Below are 9,029 nucleotides of genomic sequence, written 5' to 3'. Positions count from 1 at the left end.
GTTATTTTGTTATATTCTTGAGCTATTCAGAGTCTAAGCTGTTGGGTGGGTACACCAGAGGTTTGCAGGGTGCTCTTACCTATATAAAATGATGCATACTCAGAGTAGCTACCAATGGGACTGAGAAACTTTTTAAAGAGCTTTTGGATCAAGTTTAACAAGGTATCTTGTTGGACCTAAGTAGGGTGGAGTAATATGAGGGCAGATCACCTGTGCATTGTTTGGGCCAAGGCCTCATTTTGGGCTCTTGAAGAAACAGAACTGGAGTGGCTTTGGCTAGAGAGGCAGCCCCTAAAGCATTGTATGTTGCAGGAGTTTTGCCTGGATGGGGATCCATTGCCCAGAGGGCTTTTCCCCCTAGTAGAAGGGGTACTATGGTATAATTGCTTTTTATGATTTGTGATGCATGCTTTGGCACAAATTAAACATTGCAGCATAGAAGGGTCAAAGACTTGGGGCTGCTGTATTTACCCCAAGCCACAGGTGCTGCCATATATAAATAATAACTGAAAAACTTCCCCATTAGCTTTGTCTGACTCATGTGGCTGTAACTCATGGCAACTTTATGGATGAGAAAGTAGACCCAAAACCTAATATTGTGTTTCAGTTTGAATAGAGATGTTGTAAATTTATTTTACAACCACATTGTTATAAGAGAGAACAGTAAAAACAGATCAGACAGAGGTGTTTAAAATAATGAATGGCTTAGAAAAGACCTGTCTAGAGCTCCTATTTTCCCTTCACCGTAATACAAGACCAAGGGGATACCAGATAACATTAAAAGGCAGTTGGTCAGCTTCTGGTCTCATTTGCATTGATATAAGTCTGGTAATGGTCAAGAAGTCAAGGGAGTTACTAAGGATTTATCTGAGTGTAGCTGTGATCAGAATCTGGCTTCATAGATTTAAAATTTGAAAAAAGGAATTATTTGAAGGCAATATAGAATTAACCTATAGAACCCTCTACTGTAGCTTATTACTGAAGCAAAGAACTTCAAAGAGAGGTTAGCCACTCAAGCATATGAAATTAGGCTATGGTCAGATAAAAAGGCTTTGTTTGCTAGGATGAAAATGACCAGGGCTATCAGTCTGGGCATACCCTCATAGCCAGCTAGCATCAGAGAGAGATTTCTAGTCATACAGTTTTACACAATTGGCATGAGACGTGACATGGGAGATGGCGAGGAGAGTTTGTCTTCCTATGATGAATCATTGGTAATTGGCCACTGTTGCAAACAGGATCTTGATCAGTGGCCTATTGCTCTGTTCCATCATGGCAACTCCCCTGTAATTTAGAAAAATAGTAATACAGGGCAATCCTGCTCCCTTTGATTTCAATAGCAAAAATCCCATTGACCATTGTAGGAGCTGGAGGTAGGTATTTTGAGGTAAAATATTAACTGGAGAGATAGGAAACACCTGGTGTTTGTTTTATTTCTAGCTTATTATTAGAGTAAATATTTGGGGAGATGAGCACTTTAAAAAACCCTTTCAATTAACTGTTCTGTGGTATATCACTTGTTTATGTTAAATCATTTGGGATGCAAAGTTCAGCAGAAAATTCTGACTACAAATTTGACAATGACCTCTTGTAAAGAAGGAAGGGCATGTTTCTCTCCTAGTTATTATGATAAGCTGTCTTCAGATTAGTGGAGGAGCATGATGCAGTTTGTTAGTGTTTTGGTTTTCACATGCTGCTGCATAATTTCAGAATTCAGATGAATTAAAAGAATAGACAGAAATTCACCCTTATGGAATATTCCTGAAGAACTGAACAGAGAAGGAGAAACTCTGGAATACTCTGCAGAATTTAACTGAAGATTATTTCCCTGCTATAGAATTCTATGGTATGAGAAGCCTATAGAAAGGCTCTTCCACATAAAAGAGCATGCATAGCTGTTCCATAGATAAGGCTGAAGCTACCTTCCCAATCAAAGGCTGATTTTTAACAGGTCCTCATTGTTACAACTTCCACAAAACTATCTGACCCCCTGGAATTTCAGTTACCACCTCACATCCTAAGGAAGTTGGCAACACTCAGGAGATGAGAAGGGTTAGAAAATATCCCTTTTGTTCACATTTTCAAAACTTTCCTCCTTTTTGAGGCTCCTGATGGGTTGGATCCTCCACTGTGGTGCAGCTGCTGTGTGTCAGTGTAATGTGGTCTGATTGAACCAGCCGATTTGCAAATGCCTCAGTGTAAAGGTGACGTGGAGCTGATGTAATATGGAAAAGAGGGAGTGGCCAAGACTTCCTTATATTATTCGGATCCTCAGCTGTAGTTTTGGCTCCCTGGGCCCACTGCAAACTGGCATACATTACAGCAGTCTGTAGGCTGGGTTAATGCAGTGCAGGGGGACCATATCTGGATGTTGCAGTGCCAGGGAGCTTATAAGATTTTCCATGATCTAGGCATTTGATTGGTTTACAGGGAGTGGGGAGAAAGAGCTGAATTAATGGCTGACTTTTCACCTTTGGAGACTGTCTGGCTTACACGGTAACTGAACATTTGACAATGACATCCTAGCCTGGGATTTTCAAAGAAGCCCTTGGGAGTTAGGGACCTAATGCCACCTGAAATTTAGTGGGAATTGGGCACTAATGACCTTAGGCTACTTTCTTTTTATGGATCTGTCTACACAGCAGCTTGAGGGTGCTTCCCAGTGTGGGTGGGCAGACCTGCCCTAGCTCTACTGGAGGGAGCACACTACAGACAGCAGCGTGGTCATGGCAGCAGTGCCTGCCCCGGGATACGTACTCAGCCAGCTAGTCCAAGTTGCTGTGGCTACCCTGCTATGTCTGCCGTGCTAGCTCAAGCAGAGATAGTGCATGTACAGCTCCTCCATTGGGAAGCACCCTCCCAGCTGCTGTGTGGACGTAGCCAATGACACAGAGATGCCCCCCTCACTGCAGTATCTCTGCACTTCACAACTTTAATGGATTTATCCTCACAACATCCTTGTGAAGTAGGGCAGTGCTACCATGCCCATTTTACAGTTCTGATGGCCTGTCTGAGCACAGGCCCAGGATGGCCACGAGTGATTCACTGTTCCCATAGACTGCTGTGGGAGCACTCTAACCCATGCAGGGAGTCAAGTCGGACGGGGGTGGGGATATCCCCATATAAAATTAAAATGTCGTTAGCAACCTGATGGAAATAATCTTCCCTGCATATTTCCATAGTGAGAGCGGAGTTCAGCCTGGTGCAGAGTGGAAGCACATGACCCTCTGCTCAGTATGAATGATTTCGTAGTTGTAGCACTGTGGCAGCACCTAGAGGACCCAGTTGAGGTAAGGACCCCATGTGCTAGGTGCTATAAGAACACATTACAGTTCTGTCCTTCCCCTGAATGTTCTAATAAACAATGCAGACAAAGGCTTGGTCCATTTATTCCCTTCCTTTCCAGCTGTAATACACAGGCCCCTCACCCATGTGTGAGAGATGAATGTATTTATTTTGTGGTACTTCACCTGCAATGCAATTTTCCAGACTGTAGCAGCCAACAGAGTGGATTAAGGTCAAATAATTATGAAGCAACGCTCTCTGCTACCACCTACTGGATAAATTGCAAGACTGACATGGATTTCCACAGGAAAAGGCTTAAGGCCCAACGTCCAGTACTACAGTCTAATGAAATATAACTAACACAAAAAGGACATGCGTCTGACGAAGTGGGTATTCACCCACGAAAGCTTATGCTCCAATAGGTCTGTTAGTCTATAAGGTGCCACAGGACTCTTTGTCGCTTTTTACAAAAAGGAAATAAACAGAGGGCATTAATGGAAGAATAAATTAGCCTAAAATATCCATCTTAATCTCAAACTAACATTTACTTCTTTCCTTTGATGGTTATGGATCTTTTATTGTAAGGCTTTGTTCATTAAGGCTTTCTGATAAGTACATCTTTAATTTGAAATATCTCACATTAACACTTCCATAGTTTGCATGCTTACTAGAGCTGGCTGAAATTTTTTATTCATATCTTTTTTTACATGAAAAATGGCCTTTTTTCAAAACCAAAAACTTTCATGAACTTTGTGTATTCATCCTCAGCTGCTAGCAAGATACAGGTGCCATAAACAAAAAGTGCAGGAGCCCACATTGCTGAAGAGGCAAGAAAGAGAAAATACGTATATTTTGGGATTGATCCTCCACTTTTCAAGGAAAATGCTGTTCAGAGTAACAATTCTCAGACTTACTTCACAGTCCAAAGATAGGTAACTGGGCAGGAGGGTGAGGCTTAAGATAAAGAGCTATGCACAAACACACACTCCTATCATGCAGTGATTTTGTACCAGTCACAGTTCTGGGGCTGGCTCTTAGTTTATTTTTCCATATTTAACTGGCTGGCAATCAGGAGGGCAAGAGACACAGGTCTCTGTGCAAGGAAGGTGATGGCTGAGGAGCGAAAAACTTAGAGTGGTGCCCTAGAGGGATGGGACCAGGGATGGGGAATACAAGTGCATGTGCCCTGAACTGTGACAGAGGGCCCTAAGAAACTCCTCCACTCTCACTTCGAAAGCCTGAGGGGAAAGATAGGCTTTGCAGCACGTTTGGAGGGTTAACAAATCTGAGCTTTGGTTGTGTGTGTATCTCTCCATTCTTTATCTCTAGGTTCATTAATCACTGAGCTCTGCCCCGAGTGAGATCCTTCCTCCTGCTCTAGAGCAGAATCCCAAACACAGCTAATGTCATGGTTGCATCTGACTGGAATCAATGCAAGTTCAATGGCAGCAAGATTGAAGCCTTGGTCAGCAAGGCTGTATATGACATAGAATTTATGTTGTGTCTGATGAACCAGCTTAACTATTTGCGCGGGAACATAGTTCCTTATACAGCTTCTTAAGCACTCCTAAAACTTGTGTGGAATCAGCTCTTTTATCACAGAAGCACTTTGGGCTGAGCATTTCTTGCCAGCTAATGGCTGGCTTTGCCTCACTCCCACAGCCAGTCAGGAAATACCTTCCATGCTGGTCATTATTGCTTTACTCCTGAGGGCATTCTGTGCCAAAAAAATAAAAATTTTAGGCACACAGTTTTAAAATTCTGAAAAAATCTGCAAGTTTTATTTGTCAATAAATAAATGCAGAGGCTCCAGCATGGCAGTGCACAAAGGTGGGAGATCACCCTGCAGCCTCCCCACACCCTAGCCCGGGGACACGGACTCAGTGGTGAGGCTGCACCTAACCCTGACACAGCACAAGGCCTAGGCCTGCTCCAGAATAACCCTGGGACCGTGAACCTCTGCGCCAGGTGCAGCAGGTGTGGGGCAGGCAGACTTAACCAGGCAGGATCCAAGTGTGGAGGGATGCAGGTGAGAGGATTCTGTATGGGACAATCTGGGTGCAGGCAGCTCAGTGAAGGGTCTGGGTGGGGGGATCTGGATGCAGAGAGGCTAACTGGGCAGGGGGAGGGGGGGAGTTCCAGGTGTAGAGGCAATGGGACTGTGCAGAGGCTTCCAGGTGAAAGTGGTTGGGGTTCAGTGGAGGGGTTTGGGTGTCGGTGTCTCAACGGGGGTGGGGTCTGGGTGCTGAGGGAGTGGGGCTTTGTGGGGTGGGGGTCTGGGTGAAGCTAATTGGGGGTCAGTGGCATGGGGGTCTGGATGTGGGGGCTCAGGGTAGTGCAGGGGTGTGGAAATCATCAGAGTGGAGGCTTAAGTGCAAGGAGCTCAGTGGGGGATGCTGTTTGTGCAGGGGTGGGAGTCTGGAGGCAGGGGGTCTGGGTGCAGGGGACTCCAGATGCAGGGGGATGAGGTTCAAAGGGGTGGAGTTCAGGAATGGAGGGTTAAGGGGTTTCTGGGTATATGGAGTGAGGCTTGTGGGGGTGTCTGGGTATGGGAGGTCTGGATGCATGTGGGCTAGGTGAGCAGCTCCTGATACAGTGACCCCTCCCTCCTGCAGCTGAACAGCAATGGGGGCAGAAAGCAGGAGAGCATGCTGAGCTTCCTGCAGCTGGGAGAGGTTTCTTTGGGTGGGTCTGACACAGCCTCAGCCACTCCTTGCAGGGGAAGAAGTAGTCCCTCCTGCCTCCAGCGAGACGGGATTAGCAACTAATCCCAGCTCAAGGTAGGAGCCACTAGCTGGGGTGTCCCCAGCCCTGTGGTGATTTACCTTTTCGCCAACTGCTCCAGGTGCCTGAAACAAAGTACCTGCGCAGCTAGGGAATGGTGCGTGACTGCTCTTGCAGCTTCCCTTTGCTTCCTTGTCAGAAACTCATTTTTCTGCAGGGAAGCAAAGAAATATGCAGGGGACATGAATTCTGCACACACACACTGGTGCAGAATTCCCCCAGGAGTATTGCTTTAACTGATCCATGGTGACCAACCACCATAGTTTAGTTCAATGGGTTTCATTAACATCAACCACCTAAGATGAGTTGCTTAGTTCTCAACTGAGGGCTGACAGTAGGGTGACCAGGTGTCCAATTTTTGACCAGAACACCCAGTTGAAAAGGGATCCTGGTGACTACATTCAGCACCGCTGACCGGGCCATTGCCTGTCCGGTTGGTAGTGCCACGCAGTGGGGTTGGCATGCTCCCTGCTATCCTCCACACCATGCGGCTCCCGGGAAGCAGCCAGGATATTCCCCCCTCCAGCTCCTATGCGTAGGGGCAGCTTGGGGCTTCGCACACTGCTCCCACCCCAAGTGCCATCCCTGCAGCTCTCATTGGCCGGGAACTGGGACAGGGCAGCATGCGGAGCCACCTGGCCATGCCTCCGTGTAGGAGCCAGAGCGGGGACATGCTGCTGTTTCCAGGAGCTGCTTGAAATAAACACCACCCGGAGTCTGCACCCCTGACCCCCTCCAGGACTGTAACCCCCTGCCCCAGCCTCAGCCATGATCCCCCTCCCACCCTCAGAACCCCTCATTCCTAGTCCAGAGCACCCTTCTGCACCCCAAACCTCTCATCCCTAGCCCCACCCCAGAGCCCGCACCACCAGCCGGAACCCTCATTCCCACCTGTGCCCCTGCCTCTGAACCCTCAGTCCCAGCCTGGAACACCCTCCTGAACCCCAAACCCCTCATTTCCAGCCCTACCCCAGAGCCCACACCACCAGCCGGAACCCTCGCCCCCCACGCACACACCCCAACCCCCTGCCCCAGTCTTGATCCCCCTCCCACACTCTAAACTCCAGGGATGGTAGGAGGGAGAACAGCAAAATAAAGACAATGGATTCGAGGAAGGCCGACTTTAGCAAACTCAGGGATTGGTAGGTAAGATCCCATGGGAAACAAGTCTAGGGGGAAAACCAATTGAAGACAGTTGGCAATTTTTCAAAGAGACGTTATTAAGGGCACAAGAGCAAACTATCCCCACTGTATAGGAAAGATAGGAAGTATGGCAAGAGACCACCCTGGCTTAACCAGGAGATCTGCAGTGATCTAAAAATAAAAAAAGAGTCCTACAAAAAGTAGAAACTAGGTCAAATTACAAAGGATGAATATAAACAAATAACACAAGTATGTAGAACAAAATTAGAAAGGCCAAGGCACAAAATGAGATCAAACTATCTAGAGGCACAAAGGGTAACAAGAAAACATTCTACAAATACATTAGAAGCAAGAGGAAGACCAAGGACACGGTAGACCCGTTACTCAATGGGGGGGGGGGGAAACAATAACAGAAAACGTGGAAATGTCAGGGGTGCTTAATGACTTCTTTGTTTGGTTTTCACCCAGAAGGTTGGTGGTGACTGGAGGTCTAACATAGTGAAAACCAGTGAAAATGAGGTAGGATCAGAAGAGGCTAAAAATATGGAAAGAACAAGTTAAAATTTACTTAGACTAATTAGATGTCTTCAAATCACCGGGGGCTAATGAAATGCATCCTAGAATACTCAAGGAGTTGACTGAGGAGATAGCTGAGCCATTAGCGATTATCTTTGAGAAATCATGGAAGACAGTAGAGATTCCAGAAGACTGGAAAAGGGCAAATATAGTTCCAATCTGTAAAAAGGGAAATAAAGACAACCCGGGGAATTACAGACTGGTCATCTTAATTTCTGTACCCAGAGAGATAATGGAGCAAATAATTAAGCAATCAGTTTGCAAACATCTAGAAGATAATAAGATAAGTAACAGTCAGCATGGATTTGTCAAAAACAAATCATGTCAAACCAACCTGATAGCTTTCTTTGACAGGGTAACAAGCCTTGTGGATGGGGGAGGAGCGGTAGATGTGGTATATCTTGACTTTAGTAAAGCTTTTGATACTGTCTGGCATGACATTGTCATAAACAAACTAGGGAAATGCAACCTAGATGGAGCTACTATAAGGTGGGTGCAAAACTGGTTGGAAAACCGTTCCCAGAGAGCAGTTATCAGTGATCCATAGTCATGCTGGAAGGACATAACGAGTGGGGTCCCACAGGGATAAGTTCTGGGTCCGGTTCTGTTCAATATCTTCATCAATGATTTAGATAATGGCATTCAGAGTACACTTATAAAGTTTGCAGACAATACCAAGCTGGGAGGGGTTGCAAGTGCTTTGAAGGATAGGATTAAAATTCAAAATGATCTGAACAAACTGGAGAAATGATCTGAAGTAAATAGGATGAAATTCAATATGGACAAATGAAAAGGACTCCATGTAGGAAGGAACAATCAGTTGCACACATATAAAATGGGAAATGACTGCCTAGGAAGGAGTACTTTGGAAAGGGATCTGGGGGTCATAGTGGACCACAAGATAAATATGAGTCAAAAGTGTAACGCTGTTCCCAAAAAAGCAAACATCATTCTGGTATGTATTAGCAGGAGTGTTGTAAGCAAGACATGGGAAGTAATTCTTCCACTCTACTCTGTGCTGATTAGGTCTCAACTGGAGTATTGTGTCCAGTTCTGGGTGCCACATTTCGGGAAGGATATGGACAAATTGGAGAGAGTCCAGAAAAGAGCAACAAAAATGATTAAAGGACAAGAAAACATGACCTATGAGGGAAGATTGAAAAAATTGGGTTTGTTTAGTCTGGAAAAGAGAAGACTGAGAGGGGACATAACCGTTTTCAAGTACATAAAAGGTTTTTACA

The 9,029-nt window shown here is 45.6% G+C and overlaps 1 long non-coding RNA gene across 1 annotated transcript; it reads left to right on the top strand.

Annotated features, from left to right (window-relative positions):
* Positions 1–285: 285 nt before the first annotated feature.
* On the top strand, positions 286–4,207 carry LOC120373318. Its single transcript, XR_005585486.1, has 3 exons — positions 286–377; positions 3,490–3,671; positions 4,054–4,207. It is a non-coding gene; the product is annotated as an uncharacterized LOC120373318 (long non-coding RNA).
* The last annotated feature ends 4,822 nt before the right edge of the window (positions 4,208–9,029 follow it).

Source organism: Mauremys reevesii, linkage group 10 (assembly GCF_016161935.1).
Source record: "Mauremys reevesii isolate NIE-2019 linkage group 10, ASM1616193v1, whole genome shotgun sequence".
Classification (NCBI taxonomy): domain Eukaryota; kingdom Metazoa; phylum Chordata; order Testudines; family Geoemydidae; genus Mauremys; species Mauremys reevesii.
Note: the sequence above shows the minus strand (reverse complement) of the source record. Positions and strands in the feature narration are given on the sequence as shown.